We start from the raw sequence: 16,373 nt of genomic DNA, 5'->3' as shown, positions 1-16,373 counted from the left end.
GCCAGGAATGACTCTAAAAATGCAGATGGTCATGACACTTGTTATGGGTGGGACTTAGATTTGGCTCCAAGCTTTCTAGTCAGTCACAGAGTTCACAGAGATCAAAGATAAAAATAAAGCAGTTGCTTAGATAAAATACTAAGATCTGTGTTCTAAGAAAAGACACAATGCATGGGCTTTTTGAAAATCAGCTTCAGTATAGGCTTTTGGAAATCACATTGGTGCCTAAAAATTCACATAAATAATAGTTTGGAGGTAAAAATAAAGCTGTCTAGATGTTCAAGTCTCCAGTGATCTGGGTTGACAATATATGGGATTTTATTATTTTTTATTTTTTTAATTTATATATATATATTGGCATACCATGTGGCATGTGGGATCTTAGTTCCCTAACCAGGGAATGAACTCCCCCACAGTGGAAGCACGAAGTCTTAACTGCTGGATGGCCAGGAAGTCCCTATATTGGATTTTAGATTTGGGAGAAATTATGGATGATATACATGTCCTTTGGGCAATCTTCTGTAAATAATTTTTCCTTTAGTTAAACTTTTGATAAACACTGTGTCAGTGAGCTCTAAATATTATTCCCTGGTTGATGCTTCAGCTATGACTGTTTGTTTGTTTTAGTTTTTGTTTTTATTGGAGTATAATTGCTTTACAATGTTGTGCAGTTCCTGCTGTATGACAAAGTGAATCAGCTGTATTTACACATATATCCCCACATCCCTTTCCTCTTGAGCCTCCCTCCCCTCCTCCCTACCCCACCTATCCCTAGGTCACCACCAAGCATGGAGTTGATCTCCCTATGTTATGCAGCAGCTTCCCACTATCTATCTATTTTACACTTGGTATTGTATATATGTGAATGCTACTCTCTCATTTCATCCCAGCTTCCCCTCTCCCACCCCGTGTCCTCAAGACCATCCTCTATGTCTGCTTCTTTATTCTTGTCCTGCCACTAGGTTCACCAGTATTGTTTTTTGTTTGTTTGTTTGTTTTTAGCTTTCACATATATGCATTAGCATATGGTATTTGTTTTTCTCTTTCTGGCTTACTTCACTCTGTATGACAGACTCTAGGTCCATCCACCTCACTACAAATAACTCAATTTTGTTCCTTTTTATGGCTGAGTAATATTCCATTGTATATATGTGCCACATCTTCTTTATCTACTCATCTGCTGATGGACATTTAGGTGCTTCCATGTATGACAGGTTTTTATTGTCAGCTGAATATAGATGAGTCTTATTTAGAGTTAGCAGTCAAGTAACACATTGTAGTATTGAGAGCAGGGTATTGGGCCAGACAGATGTTTTAAATCCTAACCCAATAACTCTACTAACTATGTGGACATAAGCAAGTTATGAAATTTCACCAAGTCTCAGGGGTCTTATACGTAAAATAGGAATAATACTACCTATCCTGTAGGTTTCTTGTGGAAATTAAATAAGGTAATACACATAAAATATCTGACACAAAAACTAGTGCATAGTAAATACTATAAATGATATTACTTTTATTATTCCCTTATAAAGCTGAAGGACTTAATAAGGACTTGTACCTATGAGGGTGAGTCAAAAATCATCCACACTCTGGTTATATTAAAACTTCTGTTGGCTGCACTGTCTTATCAGTGATTTGCAGTCACTGCTGTGCAGGTGTGAACGTGTTACATCAGTTCATTTGTAACTGTGGGTGAGGAACAATGGATGCCCAACCTGTGATTTGCACAAAAGAAGAGCAGCGGGCAGTGATTCGTTTTTTTGAGGTCTGAGGGTATGTATACCTGGTGCTGTTTTTTGTTGAAGACTTTGTGTGCAGTATGGAGAAGCTGTTTTGTCTTGAAGGAGGTAACCTATAGTCCTGATCTTCCTCCATTGGACTTTCACTTGTTTGGTCTCCCGAAAGCAACCATATGAGGATGAAGATTCACTTCTGATGAAGAAATGAAGACAACATGCATTCGTGTCTTGCAGCTCAGCCTAAAACATTTTTTTAAAGCTCTTTATTGGAATATAATTGCTTTACACCGTTGTGCCAATTTTTGAGGTACACCAAAGTGAATCAACTGTATTTATACATATAACCCTGTATCCCCTCCCTCCTGTGACTCCCTCCCACCCTCCCTATCCTGGCCTTCTAAGTCATCACCATCATCGAGTTTATCTCCCTATGTTATGCAGGAACTTCCCATTAGCTATCTACTTTACATTTGGTAGTGTATATATGTCAATGCTATTCTCTCACTTCGTCCCAGCTCCCCTTTGTCCCCCCACCCTGTGTCCTCAAGTCCATTCTCTACATCTGCATCTTTATTCTTAACCTGTCACAGGGTTCATCAGTACCATTTTTTTTTTTTTTAGATTTCTTATATATGAGTTAGCATATGGTATTTGTTTTCCTCTTTCTGACTTACTTCACTCTGTATGACAGACTGTAGGTCTATTCACTTCATTATATATAGCTCCATTTCATTCCTTTTTATGGCTGAGCAATATTCCATTGTATATATGTGCCACATCTTCTTTATCCATTCATCTGTTGATGGGCATTTAGGTTGCTTCCATGCCCTGGCTATTGTAAATAGTACTGCAATGAACATTATGGTACATGTTTCTTTTGGGATTATGGTTTTCTTTGGGTATATGCCCAGTAGTGGGTTTACTGGATCACATGGTAGTTCTATTTTTAGTTTTTTAAGGAGCCTCCATACTGTTTTCCATAGTGGCTGTACCAACTTACATTCCCACCAACAGTGCAGGAGAGTTTTCTCCACACCCTCTCTAGCATTTATTGTTTCTAGATTTTTTGATGATGGCCATTCTGATTGGTGTGAGGTGATACCTCATTGTGGCTTTGACTTGCATTTCTCTAATAATTAGTGATGTTGAGCATCTTTTCATGTGTTTGTTGGTTATCTGCATGTCTTCTTTGGAGAAATGTCCATTTAGGTCTTCCATCCATTTGTGGATTGGGTTATTTGCTTTCTTGGTATTAAGCTGCATGAGCCGCTTGTATATTTTGGAGATTAATCCTTTGTCAGTTGCGTCGTTGGCAAATATTTTCTCCCATTCTAAGGGTTTATCTTCTTGTCTTGTTTATGGTATCTTTTGCTATGCAAAAGCTTTTAAGTTTCATTAGGTCTCATTTGTTTATTTTTGATTTTATTTCCATTATTCCAGGTGGAGTGTCAGAAAGGATCTTGCTTTGATGTATGTCATAGAGTGTTCTGCCTATGTTTTCCTCTAAGAGTTTTATAGTGTCTGGCCTTACATTTAGGTCTTTAATCCATTTTGAGGTTATTTTTGTGTATGGTGTTAGGAAGTGTTCTAATTTCATTCTTTTACATGTAGCTGTCCAGTTTTCCCAGCACAACTTTTAAAAGAGGCTACCTTTTCCCCATTGTATAATCTTGACTCCTTTGTCAAAGATAAGGTGCCCATATGTGCGTGGGTTTATCTCTGGGCTCTCTATTCTGTTCCATTGATTGATATTTCTGTTTTTATGCCAGTACCATACTGTCTTGATCACTGTGACCTTGTAGTATAGTTTGAAGTCAGGGTGCCTGATTTCTCCAGCTCCGTCTTTCCTTCTCAAGATTGCTCTGGCTATTTGGGGTCTTTTGCGTTTCCATACAAATCATAAAATTTCTTGTTCTAGTTCTGTGAAAAATGCCATTGATAATTCGATAGGGATTGCGTTGAATGTGTATATTGCTTTTGGTAATATAGTCATTTTTCACAATGTTGATTATTCCAATCCAAGAACATGGTATGTCTATCTGTTTGTATTGTCTTTGATTTCTTTCATCAGTGTCTTATAGTTTTCTGCATACAGGTCTTTTGCCTCCTTAGGCAGGTTTATTCCTAGATATTTTATTCTTTTTGTTGCAATGGTAAGTGGGAGTGTTTCCTTAATTTCTCTTTCTGCTCTTTCGTTGTTAGTGTATAGGAATGCCAGAGATTTCTGTGCATTAATTTTGTATCCTGCTACTTTACTAAATTCATCGATTAGTGCTAGTAGTTTTCTGGTAGAGTCTTTTGGGTTTTCTATGTATAATATCATGTCATCTGCAAAGAGTGACAATTTTACTTCTTCTTTTCCAATTTGGATTCCTTTTATTTCTTTTTCTTCTCTGATTTCTGTGGCTAAAACTTCCAAAACTATGTTGAATAATAGTGATGAGAGTGGGCGCCCTTGTCTTGTTCCTGTCCTTAGAGGGAATGCCTTCTGTTTTTCACCATTTAGAATGATGTTGGTTTGTCATATACAGCTTTTATTATGCTGAGGTAACTTCCTTCTATGCCCACTTTCTGGAGAGTGTTTATCATAAATGGATATTGAATTTTGTCTAAAGCTTTTACTGCATCTATTGAGATGATCATATGGTTTTTATCCTTCAATTTGTTAATATGATGTATCACATTGATTGATTTGCATATATTGAAGAATCCTTGCATTCCAGGGATAAACCCCACTTGATCATGGTGTATGATCTTTATAATGTGCAGTTGGATTCTATTTGCTAGTATTTTGTTGAGGATTTTTGTATCTATATCATCAGTGATATTGGCCTGTAATTTTCTTTTTTTTGTGTGACATCTTTTTCTGGTTTTGGTATTAGGGTGATGGTGGCCTCATAGAATAAGTTTGGGAGTTCCTCTTCTGCAATATTTTGGAAGAGTTTGAGAAGGATAGGTGTTAGCTCTTCTCTAAATGTTTGATAGAATTCATGTGTGAAGCCATCTGGCTCTGGGCTTTTGTTTGTTGGGAGATTTTTAATCATAGTCTCAATTTCAGTGTTTGTGATCGGTCTGTTCACAGTTTCTATTTCTTCCTGGTTCAGTCTTGGAAGATTGTACTTTTCTAAAAATTTATCCTTTTCTTCTAGGTTATCCAATTTATTGGCATATAGTTGCTTGTAGTAGTCTCTCATGATCTTTTGTATTTCTGTGGTATCAGCTGTTACTTCTCCTTTTTCATTTCTAATTCTGTTGATTTGCGTCTCCTCCCTTTTTTTCCTGATGAGTCTGACTAATGGTTTATAAATTTTATTTATCTTCTCAAAGAACCAGCTTTTAGTTTTATTGATCTTTGCTATTGTTTCATTTCTTTTTCATTAATTTCTGATCTGATCTTTATGATTTTTTTTCCTTCTCCTCACTTTGGGGTTTCTTTGTTCTTCTTTCTCTAATTGTTTTAGGTGTAAAGTTAGGTTGTTTATTTGAGATTTTTCTTGTTTCTTGAGGTAGGATTGTATTGCTATAAAATTCTCTCTTAGAACTGCTTTTGCTGCATCACATAGGTTTTGGGTCATCATGTTTTCATTGTCATTTGTTTCTTGGTATTTTTTGATTTTCTCTTTGATTTCTGCAGCGACTTCTTGGCTGTTTAAGAGCATATTGTTTAGCCTCCATGTGTTTGTATTTTTTACAGTTTTTTTTTCCTGTAATTGATATCTAGTCTCATGTCGTGGTTAGGGAAGACGCTTGATACGATTTCAATTTTCTTGAATTTACCAAGGCTTGATTTGTGACCCAAGATGTGATCTATCCTGGAGAATGTTCCATGTGCAATTGAGAAGAAAGTGTATTCTGTATTTTTGGATAGAATGTCCTATAAATACCAATTAAGTCAAGATGGTCTAATGTGTTATTTAAAGCTTGTGTTTCCTTATTTATTTTCTGTTTGGATGATCTGTCCATTGGTGTAAGTGCAGTGTTAAAGTCTCCTACTATTATTGTGTTACTATCAATTTCCCCTTTTATGGCTGTTAGCATGTGCCTTATGTATTGAGGTGCTCCTATGTTGGGGGCATAGATATTTACAATCATTGTATGTTCTTCTTGGGTGGATCCCTTGATCATTATGTAGTGTCCTTCCTTGTCTCTTGTAATAGTCTTTACTTTAAAGCCTAATTTGTCTGATATGAGTATTGTTACTCCAGCTTTCTTTTGACCTCCATTTGCATGGAATAACTTTCTCCATTCCCTTTGTTTCAGTCTATATGTGTCCCTAGGTCTGAAGTGAGTTTCTTGTAGGCAGCATATAGAAGGGTCTTGCTTTTGTATCCATTCAACCAGTCTGTGTCTTTTGGCTGGAGCATTTAATCCATTTACATTAAGGTAATTATTTAAATATATGTTCCTATTACCATTTTATGAATTGTTTTGGCTGTGTTTTTGTAGGTCTTTTCCTTGTCTTGTGTTTACTTCCTAAAAGAGTTCCTTTAGCAGTTATAGTAAGGCTGGTTTGGTGGTGCTGAATTCTGTTAACTTTTGCTTGTCTGGAAAGCTTTTGATTTCTCCATCAAATCTGAATGAGATTCTTGCTGTGTAGTGTATCCTTGGCTGTAGGTTTTTCTCTTTCAAGACTTTAGTTATCTCCTGTTACTCCCTTCTGGCCTGCAGAGCGTCTGCAGAGAGATCAGCTGTATCCTTATGGGTTTTCCCTTATATGTTATTTGTTGCTTTTCTCTTGTTGCTTTTAATATTTTTTCTTTGTGTTTAATTTTCATTAGTTTGATTAATATGTGCCTCAGTGTGTTTCTCCTTGGGTTTATTTTGTATGGGACTCTCTGCACTTCTTGAATTTGGTTTACTATTTCCTTTCCCATGTCAGGAAATTTTCCACCATAGTCTCCTCAAATATATTCTCAGACCCTTTCTTTTTTCTTCTTCTGGGATGCCTATGATTCAAATGTTGTTACACATAATATTATCCCCTAGGTCTCTGAGACTGTCTTCCATTCTTTTTATTCTTTTTTTCTTTTTCCTGCTCTGTGGCAATCATTTCCCCCATTCTATCTTCTAACTCACTTACTTATTCTTCTGCCTCAGTTATTCTGCTGTTTATACCATCCAGAGTATTTTTAATTTTGGTTATTGTGTTGTTCTTTACTGTTTGTTTGCTCTTTAGTTCTTCTAGGTCCTTATTAAATGTTTCTTGTATTATCTCTATTTTGTTTTTGAGATTTTGGATCATCTTTACTATCATTACTCTGAATTCTTTTTCATGCAATTTGCCAATTTCTTCTTCATTTATTTGGTCTTGTGGGGTTTTATATTGCTCCTTTGCCTGCAAGGTGTTTCTTTGTTTTCTCATTTTGTCTAATTTATCATATTTGCTGTCTCCTTTCCCTATGCTGCCTAGTAGAAATTCCTCTTATCTCTGTTCTCTTTGGGTTGAGGTGTCAAGCCCTGGAGCTTGCTGGCCTTTGATTGGATTTGGAGATTGGTGTTGAGAATGAGAACTCTGGGGGAGCATTTGGTGATTAATATTCTATGGGGTGAGGAGTTCTCTGGTGGTCCAATGTCCTGGACTGTGTTGTGCTGTCTCAGAGGTCCAGGTTTGATCCCCAGACTGGGCACCATGACCCTGGAAGCTGCACAGCACAAAGAAAAAGGAGGTAGAAGGAGAGCAAAAAAAAAAAAAAAAAAAAAAAAGGAAGAAAAAAGGGTAGAAGGGGAAAGGCAGACAGATCCCCAAGACTGGTGGTAAAAGCAACTCTAATCAGTCAGAATCACACAAGGAGATGTGCACACTTGCACTTGCAAAAAGAGAAGAGGAAAAGAAACCAAGGAGAAGAGAACAAGAGAGAGCAAATTAAAGAAAGAAGAGAGTACTCATACCAATTACAAGCAAATCCACAAAGAAATACATACAGTAAAAATTTAACTAACAAATACCTAAAACCAGAAACAAGTCAAGCATACCAAGAAGTCCTCCAATACTGCTAGGTATGGCTCTGCACTTTCTGTGGAGAGGACTGTGGAGAGCTCAGACTGTGATCTGGTACCAGTCCTGTGTGTATTTGTCCCCACAGTCCCCAGTTGTCCCCTATGTCTACAGTCTCTATTGTAGAAACACTCATCTATTCAGGTGATCCACAGATGCAGGTTCTTTCAAGCCTATTGTGGGCATTAAATCTGCTCCTCCTGTCGCTGTTTCTCCTTCTCTTCCTTGGTCCTGCGGTCCTTGGAGATCAGTTTTGGTTTTCTTTCCTACTTTGTGTGTGGGTTGCACTCAGGAGTCAGTACCCTGTCCAGTCAAGAGGGGGCGAAAGAGGGTGTTTGGGGCTCACTAGCACCTTCAGGTTGCGGGGTAGGGAGGGATATGGCAGTCTGTGGGAGTGCTTGTAGCAGCAGAGGTCAGTGTGAGCCTGAGGTGTGCTGTGCATTCTCCCAGGGAAGTTGAACCTAATCATGGGACCTTGGTGTTGGTGGGCTTCCCCTGCTGCCGGCAGGGTGTGGCCAATAACTTGCCTTACACACAGGACCCTTTGCTGCAGCAAGTGGGCAGGCAGCAGGCCATTGGCATGTGGTGGGGGGTGGGAGCAGAGCAGTGTGTAGGTGGGCTTTTTGATCCAGCAGCCATGGGTTGTATAGCTTCTCAGCCTGTGAGTTCGTGGAGAGGGAAGTTCCTCCCAAGTACTCTGAAACAAAAGTCCCCTGCCTGTCTGTCTGGCCCAGGATTTTCCCCAAACTCCCTCCTAGCTTGCTGGCATACCTGCCCCCTCATGCAGCTAGCCCCAGCTCTCTCCCTGGTGTTTGTTCTCTGAAGCCCAAGCCTCGGCAACCCCACTGCCGCCACAGGTGCGCAGATTAGCTTCTCTGGCTGGCGAGTACTGCCTGACTTCTCTGTGCAGGGATCTCTCCACTGTGCCCTCAGCAGACCTGCTGTTGCTCTCTTTTCTGGGGGCTCCTAGGCTCCCCCATCTTTCCTCCCCAGTGAGGGGGCTCCCCAGTGTGTGGGAGCCTTCCCCCCCTCACAGCTCCCTCACAGAGGGGCCAGTCTCCTAAGGATTCTTTGTCTCTATTTTTTCCTTCTTTGCTTTGTGCTACCCAATTACATGGACATTCTCTTGCCTTTTTGGCAGTCTGAGGTCTCCTGCCAGCATTTGGAAGGTATTCTCCAGGAGCCTCTCCCCAAGTAGATGTATTTTGAATGTATTTGTGTGGAGGAAAGTGATCTCCTGGTCCTACTCCTCCATCATCTTTTTCCAGTCTCTAAAATATTTTTAAATGAGAGAATACCTAAGCTTGTAGACAGATGGACAGAGTGTATTGAAAAGCAAGGAGATTATGTTGAAAAATGATATATTTGTCTTTTCTAAAAGTTAATTAAAGTAAATTCTACAGCCAGAGTGCAGATAATTTTTGACTCACCCTCATAGAAAAGAGAGCCATCAAACATCTGCTTCAAGGTGAGCTGGGGTAGCACCCACCAAACATGCTCCAGGACCAACATAAAATATTAATCTTATACTACATAACTTTTAAACTACCTCCCAAGTTCCAGTGTATTCCACACCAATGAATCTCAAATGTTAACCTGTAGAATGGTGTTGGTCCATGATGGGGATTTCATGGGTAATCATTGAAATAAAAAAAAAAGAGAACTGCATATTTGCATTGCTGTATTCCCAGTGCCTTTCTCTATCTTAATTTTGAAGTGTATTTCTTGTAAAAAGCATTTAGTTGGATCTTTCAAAAGCCAGACTAACAATCTCTGTCTTTTAAATCTCTGGGGAAGAGGTAGTTAGCATAATTACATTTAATTATTGATTGTCTTGGGTTTAAATCTACCACTCCATTTTTTTTAATTTGTCCCACATGTTCTCTATTCTTTTGTTGTTTTCCTCCTGCATCCTTTTGTGTAGATTGATTACTTTTTTAGTATTCTATTTTATTTCTTCTATTGACTATTTAGTTATGCCTCTGTGTTTCTAGTTACTCTAGAAATTACAACATTCACTTTCATTTATCATGGTCTTCCTTCCAAAGATATTCTACTGCTTAACAAATCACATAAGAACCTCATAATAGTACACTTCCAATTTCTTCTCCTATTCTTTGTATTTCTTTTGTCATATATTTTACTTCTACAAACACTATAAGCCACATAATCCATTGTTATTTTTATTTTCAAAAGTCAATAGCTGTCTAAAGAAATTTAAAGACTTTATATACAATTATTAGCATATTTATAATTTATCTTCAAATAATTGTAAATATATAATCATATATATATATTTAAAAGTTCTGTTATATTTACCTACATTTTTGTTTTCTCTAGTTCTTTTCCTTCTTCCCTATATTTCCAGATTTCTATTGATGTTATTTCCCCTTTTAGCCTAATAAACTTCTTTTAGTTTATCTTGTATGGGTCTGGTGGAAACAAATTATCTTTGCTTTTATCTGTCTACAAATATCTTCATTTGGGAATTGTCTGGCAGTCCAGTGGTTAAGGGTCTGTGCTTTCACTGCAGGGGGCACAGATTCAATCCCTAGGTGGGGAACTAAGATCCTGCAAGCCATGCAGTGTAGCCAATTAAAAAAAGAAGTCTTCAATCCCTTCACGTTTGAAGGCTGTTTTTTTCTGGATATAGAATTTCTAGGCTGACAGGTTTTTCTTTTTCTTTTTTCTTGCTTATTTGTTTTTTGGTTCTTTAAAGTTGATGTTCCATTGTCCTCTGACTTTCAATGATTCTGATAAAATCTCAGAGATTATTCTTATCTTTTTATCCTTTATTCCCTTGCGTGGAATATGTCTTGTTTCCTCTGGCTCATTTCAAGATTATCTCCTTAGATTTGGTTTTCAGCAGTTTGACTCTGATAGGCCTACATATGGTTTTCTTTGCACTTATTCTATTTGGGTTTCACTAAACTTTTTGGATCTGCGGGAAAATTCTTAACCATTATCTCTTCAAATATTTCTTCTTCCACATTTTTTCTCCCCTCTCCTTGAACTTCAATTTTTTTTAAAGCTCTTTATTGGAATATAATTGCTTCACATTGTTGTGCCAGTTTTTGCTGTACACCAAAGTGAATCAGCTGTATTTATACATATATCCCCATATCCCCTCCATCCTGTGACTCCCTCCCACCCTCCCTATCCCACCCCTCTAAGTCTTCACCCATCATCAAGTTGATCTCCCTGTTTTATGCAGCAGCTTCATACTAGCTATCTATTTTACATTTGGTAGTGTGTATATGTCAATGCTACTCTCTCACTTTGTCCCAGCTTCCCCTTCACCCCCCACCCTGTGTCCTCAAGTACATTCTCTAAATCTGCATCTTTATTCTTGCTATCTCACTGGGTTCATCAGTGCCATTGTTTTAGATTCCATATATATGATGAACTTCAATTTTTGATGTTAGACCCTTTTTCTGTTGTCCCACTTACCTCAGAGGCTCTATTTTTCTCAACACAATTTCTTCAGTTTGTGTAATTTCTATTGACATGTCTGCAAATTTACTGATTTTTTTCAACTGTTTTCAGTCTGCTGATAAGTCCATTGAAAGAATTCTTCATATCCAATACTGTATTTTTTACTCGTAACATTTACATCTCTTTTATTTAAAAAAGTGCTATAAAATTTTCCTTTTTTCTTCTGAAATGCTCCATCTGTTCATGCCTACTGCCTATCTTTTCCATTATATCATTTAACATTTTTATTATAGTTATATTAAAGTCTCTCTCTGATAATTCTAACATATGGGCCCTTTATGGGTCTTGTTACATTGACTATTTTCTCTCCTGATTATGGGTCACAACTTACTTTTTCACATGTGCAAAATAACAGTAGAGAATAAAAATGTAATATTGATGTCCTCAAAAAGACAACCTGTGTTTTGTGGGAAATGGTGTTTATCTAATCTATAATTGAGCCAAGTCTGGACTTTATTGTGGCTTTAGTTTGATCCAGTTTACTGTTGGCTTAAAATGATGTTAGGGCATGAATACAACTACCTCAAGAAGGGCTTGGGATATGACTAAATGTGGGGTTTATTTTAATGCTTCTACTCTTCCCTAAGCCTTCAGCAGGCCCAGTGCAGCTATGACTGTTGAAGTGGGCAGTGTGTGTATGTGTGTAGTGGGTTCTCCCCCAGCTTTTCAGCCTAGACAGAAACATGGATATGGACAGATTCTACAGATACCTGCCTTTCTTAGTCTATTTGGGCTGCTATAGCAAAAATACCATAGGCTGGATTGCTGAAACAACAAATATTTATTTCTCATAGCTCTGGAGGCTGGGATGTCCATGATCAAGACTGGCAGAATTGATGTCTGGTGAAGGCTAGCTTCCTCATTTATAGATGACTGTCTTCTTGTGTTCTCACAAGGTAGAAGGAGGAAGGAATATCTCTGGGCTCTCTTTCATAAGGGCACTAGTCCCATTCATAAGGGCTTCACCCTCATAACCTAATTTTCTCCCAAAGGTCCCACCTCCAAATACCATCACATTGGGGAAGTTAGGATTTCAACATATAAGTTTGGGGGCTGGGAACATAAACATTCAGTCTACTGCATTGAGGCATGAACTTGGTGCAGGAACTTGTAGAGGCCCCGATCTCAGCTGATGTCTTGATGGCTCACTTCTAGCTCTATAAAACAAAGCTGTCTTGGTTTCAATATATTTCAAGATACTTGCTACATAGGGACTTGAAATGGTGCCTCAAATTATACAGTGGGTATGGATTTAAGCAAGAGAAATGATGCCATCTGCAATCACAATAAGGTAGGATCCTAGAAATTTCATATAAAGGTTATGCTACAGTTTTTTTCATCAATTTGCCTGCTGGTGGACAGTTGGACAGTTTCCAATTTTTTACTATTAAAAACAAAAGCCTCTTACACATGAATGTTCATAGCAGCTTTATTCATAATATTGCCCCAAACTGGAAAGAACCAATAGGTAAATGGATAATCAAACTGTGGTACATCTATACACTGAAATATTATTATGATTATTTTTTAAATATCGTCTCTTTTTTAAAATTTATTTTTTTAATTTATTTTTATTTTTGGCTGCATTGGGTCTTTGTTGCTGTGCATGGACTTTCTCTAGTTGCGGTGAGCGGGGGCTACTCTTTGTTGTGGTGCACAGGCTTCTCATTATGGTGGCTTCTCTTGCTGTGGAGCACAGGCTCTAGGCATGCGGGCTTCAGTAGTTGTGGTTCACTGGCTCTAGAGCACAGGCTCAGTAGTTGCAGCACACAGGCTTAGTTGTTCCACGGCATGTGGGGTCTTCCTGGAGCAGGGCTCAAATCCATGTCTCCTGCAGGTGGATTCTTAACCACTCTGCCACCAGGGAAGTCCATATACACTGAAATATTATTGATCAATAAAAAGAAATGAGCTATCAAGTCACAAAAAGAGATAGAAGAAACTTAAATGTATATTGCTAAGTGAAAGAAGTCAGTCTGAAAAGGCTGCGTATTTTATGATTACAACTATATGACATTCTGGAAAAGGCAAAACTATAGAGATAGTTAAAAAGATCAGTGGTTGCCAGGGGAGTTTGTTTTTGTTCTTTGTCTTTTTTTTTTTTTGGCGGGAGGAGATGAAGAGATGAATAGGAGAAATATAGGCATGTTTACAGCAGTGAAACTATCGTATTGTACTTAGAGCTTAAATTGTCATCCCACTAGGAATGTACATATTCAATTTTAGTATGAAAAATAAGGGCAATCACTCTCCAAAGTTACTAAATCAAGTCATACTCCTTTGTGCACTGTCAAAGTCTTTCACTGTTCCCTACACTCACTAACACTCAGAATTGCCAGAAATATTGTTTTTCTTGTCTAACTGTTGTGTGTGAAATAACATCTCACCATGGTTCTGAGTTGTGTTTTCCTAGTCACTCCTGAGGATGAGCATAAATCATCTTTTTGTAAACAATCTTTCTAAATGAATTATAAGTTTTTCTCCCTTCTGAAACAGTGTATATTGCATGTAATTTGACTTTTATGATGAGTCATGGTCTTTATAAATGTTCATCTTTCTTCAGGGCATGTAAAAGCATGTGTGGTCTTTGGGTAGTTTGCACCTAAAATGAGTGGTCCCAGTAGAATTTGGGCAGAGAAGGAAAAAGTGGATCTAAGACAAGGAATCATGATGGATCCAGCGGATTTGGGAAGGCGAATGGCAGAAGGACAGTAGAGATGTCCACTAGGGTGCTGACAGGTTTACTTTTATACTGTAACAGCAATCAAGAGGCAGTTAGTGGCAATTAAAGTGAAGTTTAAGCTACTGAGTTCGGCAAATTTCTGTTTTCTCTGTTTTGCAGAATGCCTCCCCTTGACGATGTAGCTGTAGACATTCTGGTGTAGAGAGTGGTCATTCCTAAATGCAGTTCCACAACATGATATACAGCCAGTTGCCTCAGATCATTTGAGAAGCTTGTTAAAAATCCCTGAGCCTCTCCTCTGGAGATTCTGATTCATCTAGTCTAGGATGGGACCTAGAAGTTTTCATCTCCCTATTTTCCAAATTTTTCTGAGTGTTTCCCCAGGGCTGGCCTCAGAGAATCGTGAGCTGACCCTTGTGGTTTTGCTGCTAGACTCTGATGTGGGCAGAAGCTTTTGCAGACCTCCTGGTCTGGCCAGAAGGAAGGAAACACTGCTGCACCCTATTCTATTTTGTGTCAGGCATGGGTACAGAATCTTCCCCAGGTGGCTAGAGTACAGTAAAGAAAAGGCTATACCTGTTAATAATATTTTATTGAAGAATTACACCCATAGAAAAGGGAATTACACCATAGAAACCAACTTACAAATATAGCACAGGCCCTAACTTTTCCTAGGAACTCATTGTGTCAGCTGCTAGCCTGTCTCCACATGGACAAAGACATTTCACGTCCCTAGAGATGGAGGCCTTTTCATGCCTATGGCCAAAGCCCAAGTGCCTCTCAAGAGACCCTGAAGGAGAAGGTTTACTCTTACCTGTCTCTAGGTTCTATATCCCCATGTAATCAGCAATTCTGTGCCCATGGTTGATTGAATAAGGAGATAATTGGTCAAGAGAAGTTAATGAAAAATATTAGTTTTCATCTGCAGTTGGAAGGAGTGAGTGAGAAAAGAGAATGGAGCGGTGGGGAATGAGGAAAGGGTACAAAGACTATGGGCCAAGCTGGGGGCCCTAATAAGTTGGCTTTGATTGGTGGGTATATATATATGGTACACTTATGTAATTATACTATAAATAAATAAGACTGGGTACAATATTCTAGTCTCATCATCTATACCATTTCTTAGGGACTCTTGGCTTAGGTATGCTAACCTCCAGTAGCTTGATGTACATGCCAGGAGTCATCAGAAATGAGGGCCCACAGGAGAAACTCACTCCTGAGTGTGCCCACAGGGGTGCTGCCTAGGACATCCTCCTGCTCTTCAGCTTCCTTAGGACCCTCTTCATGTCTTTATTCCTCAGGCTGTAGATAAAAGGGCTCAGCATGGAGGACAAAACTGTGTAGATGATTGTTGCCACCTGGTCCGTGATGGTGTAGGGTGGACAGGGGTTGGAAATAGACATAAATAATGCTTCCACAAAAGTGGGTCACCACGGTGAGGTGGGAGTCACAGGTAGAGAAAGCTTGATGCTTCCCAGCAGCTGAGGCAATCTTAAGAACAGCAATGAGGATTCGTAGGTAAGAGATGATAACGTCTATAAAGGGGGTCACCAAGGTTATCAATCCTTCTGTGTTAATTACAATTTCATTGACAAATGTAGAGGAACAGGACAATTTCAGCAGAGGGTTGATGTCACAGAGGAAGTGGTGGATAATATTGGAGTCATAAAAGAGAAGACGATTTATCAGGAGAACCAATAAAAGGGAATGGAGGTGAGAGATGAAACAGGAGAAGGCCACCAGCAGGACACAATGGTGGTGGCTCATGGCAGTGACATAGTGGAAGGGGTCACAGATGGCCACATAGCGGTCAAAGGCCATGGCTGCCAGGAAGTAACTTTCCATGCTGGCAAAAGCCAAGAAGAAATACATCTGGGTCATACACTCAGCATAGGAGATGGATTTCTTCTTTGACAGTAAGTTCACTAGCCTCTTGGGAACGATGGTTGTTGTGCAGCAAACATCAATAAAGGATAAAATGCTGAGGAAGAAATACATGGGTGTCTGGAGCTGAGTGTCAGAGCGGATGGCCAGGATGATAAGGAAATTTCCTACCATGGTGACCACGTACATGATGAAGAATAGGGCAAAGAGTGGCTTCTGGTCCTCAGGCTGGGAGAAGAGTCCCAGGAGGATAAACTCAGAGACACCGCTGGTTTTGTTAACTCTCTCCATGGTCCTGCATACATCAATGAATATAGAAATATCATAGATTTTTCAATTGAACAAGTTTAAATTTATTCCTACCTCTCCCAGGATTCCTATAAAGGGCCCATGATTTTATCTTCCCTTCCACAGTTGACAAAAATAAATTGAACAATAAAGTTTAGCCTGTGTTACATGCAAGGACATCAGACAGTGAATTTCCTTTTAGAAGGAATCCCAGATGGACTTCAGTGATGCATATTTCTCTAGTTCCCCACAAATACTTATTAGATAAGTCAGGTTGAAGCTTACC

At 38.8% G+C, this 16,373-nt stretch overlaps 1 pseudogene; it reads right to left on the bottom strand.

Moving 5' to 3' along the window:
* Positions 1–15,156: 15,156 nt before the first annotated feature.
* Positions 15,157–16,090, bottom strand: LOC130846109 (olfactory receptor 1L8-like; annotated as a pseudogene).
* Positions 16,091–16,373: the final 283 nt, after the last annotated feature.

The sequence above is a fragment of the Hippopotamus amphibius genome, chromosome 2 (genome assembly GCF_030028045.1).
Source record: "Hippopotamus amphibius kiboko isolate mHipAmp2 chromosome 2, mHipAmp2.hap2, whole genome shotgun sequence".
NCBI lineage: Eukaryota > Metazoa > Chordata > Mammalia > Artiodactyla > Hippopotamidae > Hippopotamus > Hippopotamus amphibius.
This window is presented reverse-complemented; position numbering and strand designations above follow the sequence as displayed.